This window comes from Rhyacophila brunnea, unplaced genomic scaffold (assembly GCF_057557595.1).
Source record: "Rhyacophila brunnea isolate RB1 unplaced genomic scaffold, BYU_Rbru_1.0 scaffold_6, whole genome shotgun sequence".
In the NCBI taxonomy this organism is placed as follows: Eukaryota; Metazoa; Arthropoda; class Insecta; order Trichoptera; family Rhyacophilidae; genus Rhyacophila; species Rhyacophila brunnea.
In genome coordinates this window covers 25,362,146-25,370,298 of record NW_028233276.1, presented here as the reverse complement: position 1 = coordinate 25,370,298, position 8,153 = coordinate 25,362,146, and the positions used below count along the sequence as shown (strand labels likewise).

Below are 8,153 nucleotides of genomic sequence, written 5' to 3'. Positions count from 1 at the left end.
AAGAATCTCAAACACGTAACACGTTTTGTGCATATTTTATTCAAACTGGTTCACGACACTTCTTGTTTATTGTTTATTTTTACTATGGTGATTGGTGCGGTGCTGTGACAACTCAAATCAATTTAAAATAGAGCAATAATTCTTTATTATTTATAAAAATACTTACCATAAATTTCATAAATATCAATATATCTTTTTTTCTAAAACACATCCCGCAGATAACTAAAAATAAATCTTATTGAAGATAGCAGTTATTTTTTTTGTGTACCTACTTGTATGTTCTGTTTGAGTTATAAGCCTCTTTCCTGGTTATTTTTTTATATTCAGTTTTTGACAAGTACGCAAGTATCTAAATACGACTGTGGTATAATTTAATAATTTAATGACTAGTTTGAACCGTTTCGAGACCCCTTTTAAATATTTTAACAAATCGATCGCAACATCTGCATCAAAGACAATTGCCGCTTGACGATTGATAATTAAAAATACAGTAATTAGTTATCTTGTAAGGATCAACAAAATTGAGGAACATAGGTACGCGTCTTTTTCAGGTTTTCATACTTCCTCAAAAATAAACTACCTCATTTTTTTTATGGAAAACCTTTCTTCTTCTTCTTTCGACCATGTCCGATCCTAATAGGATCATATGGGCCTCCACAGAGTAGAGGTTTGTAGTGACAGATTTTGTTTTTTACGAGAAATGGATGTCAGCCACTTGCTCAACCTATTAGGTCCATACCCTGACACACACAAATTGAAAAACAATATGTATACTTGCCAGACCAAGGATTCGAACCTGGGACCCACGGCGTTATAGTCCAATGCTTATGGGAAACCACCGATGTCGATCTATGGTGACTGAGGTAAAATAACATCATCTATCACATAATTATTAATAATATTCTGAAATCGTAATTAAAATAACTATATTTGTAAAGTTTAGGAATACCCCGTCGATTAGCTATTACAATCGCCGTTTCGCACATAACTCACGTCTCTCCCATCCGCGGCTAGTCTTCGCAGTCGCTCATCTCGATATCTGATCCACCACTGCACCTCAGTCATCCACCAGCCGTGGATGCAGCGAGACGCGTCTCATGCACTCCGAATCAATCTTAAACAGATAACATAACATCCCCCATTCAAAACTACACGCGAATTAAGTTAACTGTGGCGTAAAATATATATATAGCCACCGGTGCATTGCTACCCTAATAAACTTTGATAAACAATCTTATCGTGAGTTGATAGAAAAATACTGTTTTGGACATAATCTGGTTGACAGTCATTGATAATAATATTATTGAAGTGCTACGAAGATTGAAGCTGGTTGTTTTTTTTCTTTATTGAAAAGCTGCTCGCGGCTGAGCTTTCGAAAATTTGGAGCTTTGGACTATATTGACAAACTGATCTTTGGTAAGAATATTTAATTATTATTTTTATTGTGGAGTTTTAATTATCATAATTAACTTAATCAAATTGAAACATTTCGTGTGTGTAGTAGGTAGTATTATTGTCAATTATTTAATATTGTTATATTCATATATTTTACATTTTTTCTGCCGTTATAATATGCATTATTATCTAATAATTTATATTATCGTCGAAATTGGTTATTATTTTAAATGCATTTTTTGAGGATTATTTTCTGCAGTCTGCAGTTTGAAATTATTATTTATGCAAAATTTCTATAACATAAGAATACCTAATCAATATTTTTATAATAACATATTTATATATTTTGTAAATTATACTACAAAATATTTATATGTATATAAATGTTGTTGTATATTATACGAAGCCATGGGTCAAGGGTTTAAACCCGCAGCTGGTCAAAAATACATGTTGCTTTTTCAATGTATATTTGATCAGCAAAAATACCTAATGGACTGAGCGAATGGCTGACAATTATTCTTCGTAATATATGTTACATTTAGGATCGAAAATTGTAATTTACTTTATTATAAAAATACATCTACGTTTTTAAAGATTCTTAATTTCATGTATTCTGCAACATCTATGAAATCGGATATTCAATATAGATAAGAAAAATAATTTGTATTTTATTATTACATACCTATTTACTTAAAAAAGAGTATGTTACCATATTTACAGTTTCCACTCCTAAGCGGAGGATATATACCTCTACTTAGTAGAAATTATTGTTTTAATAGTATTTTTACGACATATGGTTGTTTACCATTTGCCTAATCTATTAGATTAGTTCCATGGTCTGGATAAAACAAAAATTCAAAGAAAAAATGATTTCATCAGACACGAGATTTGAACCCGTCACCTATGGTTACTAACCATTGATTCCAAAATGTTTTTAAATAATAAAGGTATCTCTATTATATAAATGGCCGTTAAACGTCATTAATTATTGACATTTTCGGCGACGTTGAAAATGGAAATCCATTCCATTCCATTTTTATATAAGTACCGCTTTTATTTTAACATCTTATCTGTCATTGATCCACTGCTTTCTAGATTTAGGAATAAGTTTACTGTTATATGACGAACATTGTTTATGGACATAGAAGGCAATGCAATCTATAATGCAGTCTTCTTGATCTAAATTCTAAGATATACTTACGTAGACTTTATACTTATCATTTTAAAATATTTTGTCGTACCTAGTACCAATGTCCATACATATAATTAAATTTATACAAATAAATAGAAGGAAAAGTATGTGCATCGGTGCAAGAAATCATACAGCGCGTAAAAATATCAATAAACACTATCGTAGACTCGCACGAACCGTGTAATAACGATCTAACCCACACATGAGATCAATCAAAATCGCGTGAGATGAAAATATAAATTTTGCTCTAATACGATGCACATTACAAGCAGAGAAGAGCGAAATTGCTTTTACCGAGGCTATATTTTTCCAGAGAAACTCTCAATTTCGCGTGACTTTTAGTTGACTATTCAAAGAATTAGTTAGTCGTTACATTATGTGCTTATGGAGAATTTTTTTGTGGTGTAGGATGGCATCTAATGGCGACCGTGACTCACGGAAAAGGAAAAGAAATTTCGATTTTAGCATTATGGCAGAGAAATGCATTCTTTGTTGTTATTGAAGAATAGATTAGATTTATATCTAAATATTAGCATGCAAACGTGGATCGATAATTTTCATAAATCATTGAATAATTATTATGACTTTTTTAATAGACTCTACAAACCAGTATACATGTTTGCCGCATCCTAAAGACGCATCTTTATATTTTGTCCCGGTAAATTTTTATTAGGTAACCATAATATTTTTAGGTTTAAACACGCATTGAAAAAAACAACATATAAATTTATCCAAATGCGGGGACATTCAGGTACCACTTGATTCATTTACAACAGACCATCTGTTTCGAAGTAGCTGGTTCAAATACCGTATCTGGAAAAAATAAATGCTGTTTTATTAATGTGTGTTTGATCTAGACTATATCAAATACTTGATAAGTTTGACTTATGACTAATAACCATCTCTCGTAACAAAAGTTAAAATAACTTCAACTTTGTGTGGACCCATTTGCTCCGATTAGGAATGAAAAGGATAATTAACTTGTTTTACATATGAAATAATTTCATCATTCATTGAGCATTGTAGAAGCCGATTTCTTGCACATATATCGACATAAATAATCATTTTATGACGAGTAACTTATGTGTTCAGAATATGTTTTTCTTTTATGGTTCAACCACCTATTATATTAAATTATGTATATTTGAAGAATACATGCCATCTTTTCAATGGATTCATCGTTGATTCGATCGTAATTCATGATTAATTTTAAATTTTAAACATCAATAACATCATTATTAAACAATGGTTTTATAATAATGCTCAATATACTTACAATTTTTAACGTTTATAAAGTTAATTTAATAGTATTTATTTTGTGTGAACTTCATACCTAAATTTTTATCTTTCACTTATTTTTTAAACAGAAATCTTAAAATGTTTGGTCTCGATAAAATCTATTAATTATTCTTTTAAAAAACTATTTTTTATTCAACAAATAATTTACAAGATTTATTAATGTGACATTCTTTATTAAACATACATAATTTGAAAACACCTCAGATATTCTATATCTACTAGAAAAAATCTGAAGCTAGAATTGTGTATATTAATTCTCATTGAAAACCCAGCAATTAATCATAAAATTACTCATGTTTGCCGTACTTAGCCAAATAATTAAATTACCTACTTAATTACTTGTTATAACTTTGTTATATGTCACTAATATAACTGCTAATTTGAAAAAATCCCAGTTATTTCAATACAATTAGGCATACTTATATAATTTCGTCTCATAGTAATAAACGTATTTGCCTTAAGCTTGTACTAAATTTCACGAAATTTAAACGTGCAAGTTATTACCATGAGCCAGATAATGATAATATTCATTGATACCTTTATTCAAACTATTAGTAAATCTATGATAATATGTTGAAAACAATGGAGAGGTAAACATAATCATATAAGTATAAAAAATGTCACGACAAAACGATTGTTATATTTCTTTTTAGATTTCTTTTACACCAAGACTTAGTGATATCAATTACTGCAAAATTCGTTCACATACAATTTCAATATAACAAAAATAATCAAGAAAACAAGTTTATTACACGAATAAACTTAAATGTTTATTACTCAATCTAATAAATGAAAAGGTCGAAACCTGCAAGTGCAATTTTGTGGTGGTATAATATAAATGTCTGCGATGATTTAATAAGTCATTGTAGCTTTGTAATACCAGATGACTTTTATAATAAATGGAAAATAATGTATTTTGATTAATTTACCACAACTGTTGTCACGTGAGGCATATATTTAAAAAAAATATGTGCCCAAAATCTATTAAAAAATACGTACTTATGTATATAACTTCAAGATCCGTACGAAAAATATGTTTGGAAATTTAATGACTTACAGAAACCGATAATTTAAAAAGTTATTGACAAATGTTGACGTGTCTTATTTTATTTTGCTTATACTTATTGCAATTGAGGGTTGATCGGTTGATGAAAGTGGATGCATTATTTTATTTTGAAAATACAACACGATGGAGAAAATAAACTATCAATCAGTTGCACTTGAAACACACTCATAAAAAATATCGTTACGTTTGTGCTAAGATTTCATAAAATTCATGTGCTCTTTGAAAATTGTACCCTCTGTGAAGCTAATGTGTTCAATGTTGTAATTAAGCCAAATTGCCGGTATATTTAAAAAAACACAGTTATAATACTACTACGAGTATTCATAAAAACATTTTCAGGATACCTTTTTTATGAGAACTATCAGCTCCATTGTGGTGTGGAAATGGCGATTATAAATTGCTAAAAATCAAAAGTATAAAATAAGAACTCTCCATTATTAATTATTTCGATATATTATTTTAAAATTGTTTTTATGTATTTGATTATTTCTATGTTACCTTTTAGATTCAGTATTGAAAGGTTAAGCAATTTTAAATGCAAAAATATATATCGGAAAAATACAATTAATAAATTAAAACACAAGTTTTCCACCTCCGATTTATCTAAATATAATATAAAATGATGAATAGTACTCCAACATCTAATTTAATAGAATACAATCACTTTTTACCAACCTTTCAATGCAGTTTTTAGATGAAACTACTGCTTTTATATAGTCCCTAGTCCCTAATAGATAATTGTAGATATATTTTTTAAATAGTTTGTAAATACATTTAATAAATTTTATCATTATAATTTTAAAACATTTATCTAAAATAATCGTGATTAGCATGTCACAATCATGGTATCATGCAGTGTTGCCCTGTTCAAACGGGGAAAATGTGCATTGCACGAGAGCGGCTGAATTCAGAGGGCGGCCAAACATGTTTTCATTGCAACGTTTTTCTTAGCTCGTATTTTTATTTATCCGGTGGTTTTTGTCCAGTACGAATCTTGCAATCAATTTTTAACTAACTTCCCGACTAGCTAGACATTTGAAACTTTTATAATATATCAGGACACGATGCCAATGCATTTTTTTAAATACTTTTAGCCATCTTTAAGTAGAATTTAATTATTAAGTAGAAAGTTATTTCGACACCATTATTGCATGCTAGGGGTCTGGGGTCCTAGCAAATAAATTATTAATATATACGTGCGTTACTATGGAAATCAATATGACATGTCAAAATGACATTTCAGTATTATTTCTATCAAGTACATTTTTTTTGATCATTTAAGCTAGTCAAGTCAAGTTTATATGATTCAACAGAAAATTTAAAATTGTTGTATATGAAAAGATTTTTTTATCTTGTAATTATTTTATGTTAAGTACAGATTAAGATATTTAAACATATAATTACTTCACAAAAATATCTTAGTTGTCAAATAAAAACAACAAAATCCAGGTACTTGCCATAAAAATATTATAGAGCGGTACACAACAAAAGTAAAAAATCTGCTTGAGCAAGTCATTTCATAGTGAATATTATATTCATTACACGCCATTTGAAATAAATGGTTAATTTGTCGACTAATATTAATAGTTTTCACTTCTCCCCCATACCGATATATGTGATTATTTTAATTTGAAAATACGCCGCTATACCACACTACATTACATTGCTGGAATATTTGCAGATTGGATTTGATTTGTTGTTCTTGACAATTTTTATGTGTTTTAATGATCGTATGAAAGGGGGTTGCATTTTTGATTTCACACAGAGGCGGCCGAGTCTATTAGGACGGACCTGGTAGTATTGACAATAGTATATCTTACACTATTGATTTATCATTTTTTGAGATTCATATACTCCATAATATTAATATTATTACTCTTTCATCTGACAACAATAAGACATCTTATTTGTATTTAAAAACGATGAAAACAGTATTATTCAACTTCTCTCAATAATTAACTAATAAACAACCGATTTCAAAGATAGTACAATAGATAATAAATTATACTCGTAATATTATTATGACATATTATTATTATCGAAGTGTTATATAGCGTTCATCCGGTCGTAGAAAGTATGGAGAATCGATGCGAAATGTCATACGTTTTCATAAAACACTGTGGGTGTTACGTTAGCTGATATACGACAAGACAAGAATATATTCTTCCACCTTGTCTGTGGGAATCCATTGTATTCTTTTCATCACCCGACCTGTCTACATTGCACGGCCTTTTGTTTAATGGAAATATAATTGATAACAGAATGTATGCTAAAACGTAACGAGGAATTAAACCTGGTACAATATTGTCTGCAAACCTAGATACGGTGCTGCCATAATGACCTGATATGTGACACATGTAAAATAAATTTATAGTTGGTTTTTTTGTAACAGTTAATAAGAAACGATGATGCCGGCCTTGTGGGCCAAAAGAGCCGTCAAAATTTATACCGCGAAATTTGAGAATTAATATTAATTCATTTCTCACCATTATATTAGAATTTATCGTGTCAAGTATAGTTGAATTATTATGTTAGAAAATCAGGGATTTTCTTAAATTCTTTTTATATGATTATAAGTCATATGAATTGAGTAATTTTTACACATTTACAATTTCATATTGCACAATTTCGCTGTTTTATTCTCGATTTAAAACAATATTATTTTTAATTAATTTTTCTTCTTTTACTTGGTACCTATTTAAATTCAGAAATATTTCATTTACATCAAATATTATATAAGAAAGAAAAAATGGTGAATTAAAATAAAACACTAAGTGTATGTAGTTAATTATTTTTTTTATTCAACGAATAATTTACACGATTTCAGAATGTAACATTCCAATTATTGAACATACATAATTTTGAAAACGCTACCTACTTTGATTTAAAATACAAAAGCCGATCGCCAATAGTAACTCAATTTGGAAAGCACTGCAGTGAGTATTAAAAGCCATTAGTTAAAATTTGTCATAATTAAGTATGACTCCTTTAGCATATATAGTATAATATAGTCTTATTTTTTCAAAAAGATTTTTGCTATTGGTTATAATATATTTGTTTGTATGTTCAACAATATGCAGTACTTATTCTATACGTGATTTATAAACTATATATAAGAAGTACTACATATTGTCTTTTATTTTAATTAATACAACGTGATTTATTCATTAAAGAAAATATATGATTAATAAAGTAACTATA

At 28.8% G+C, this 8,153-nt stretch overlaps 1 protein-coding gene across 1 annotated transcript in view; it reads left to right on the top strand.

The window, feature by feature from the left end:
- The first annotated feature begins 1,019 nt into the window (after nt 1-1,019).
- Nucleotides 1,020-8,153, top strand: part of thw (chitin-binding domain protein thawb) — a 147,812-nt gene continuing 140,678 nt past the window's right edge. Inside the window, exon 1 of the mRNA XM_085957194.1 lies at nt 1,020-1,416. The gene's annotated coding sequence lies outside the window, so the exon portion shown is untranslated. The remainder of the gene's footprint in view (nt 1,417-8,153) is intronic.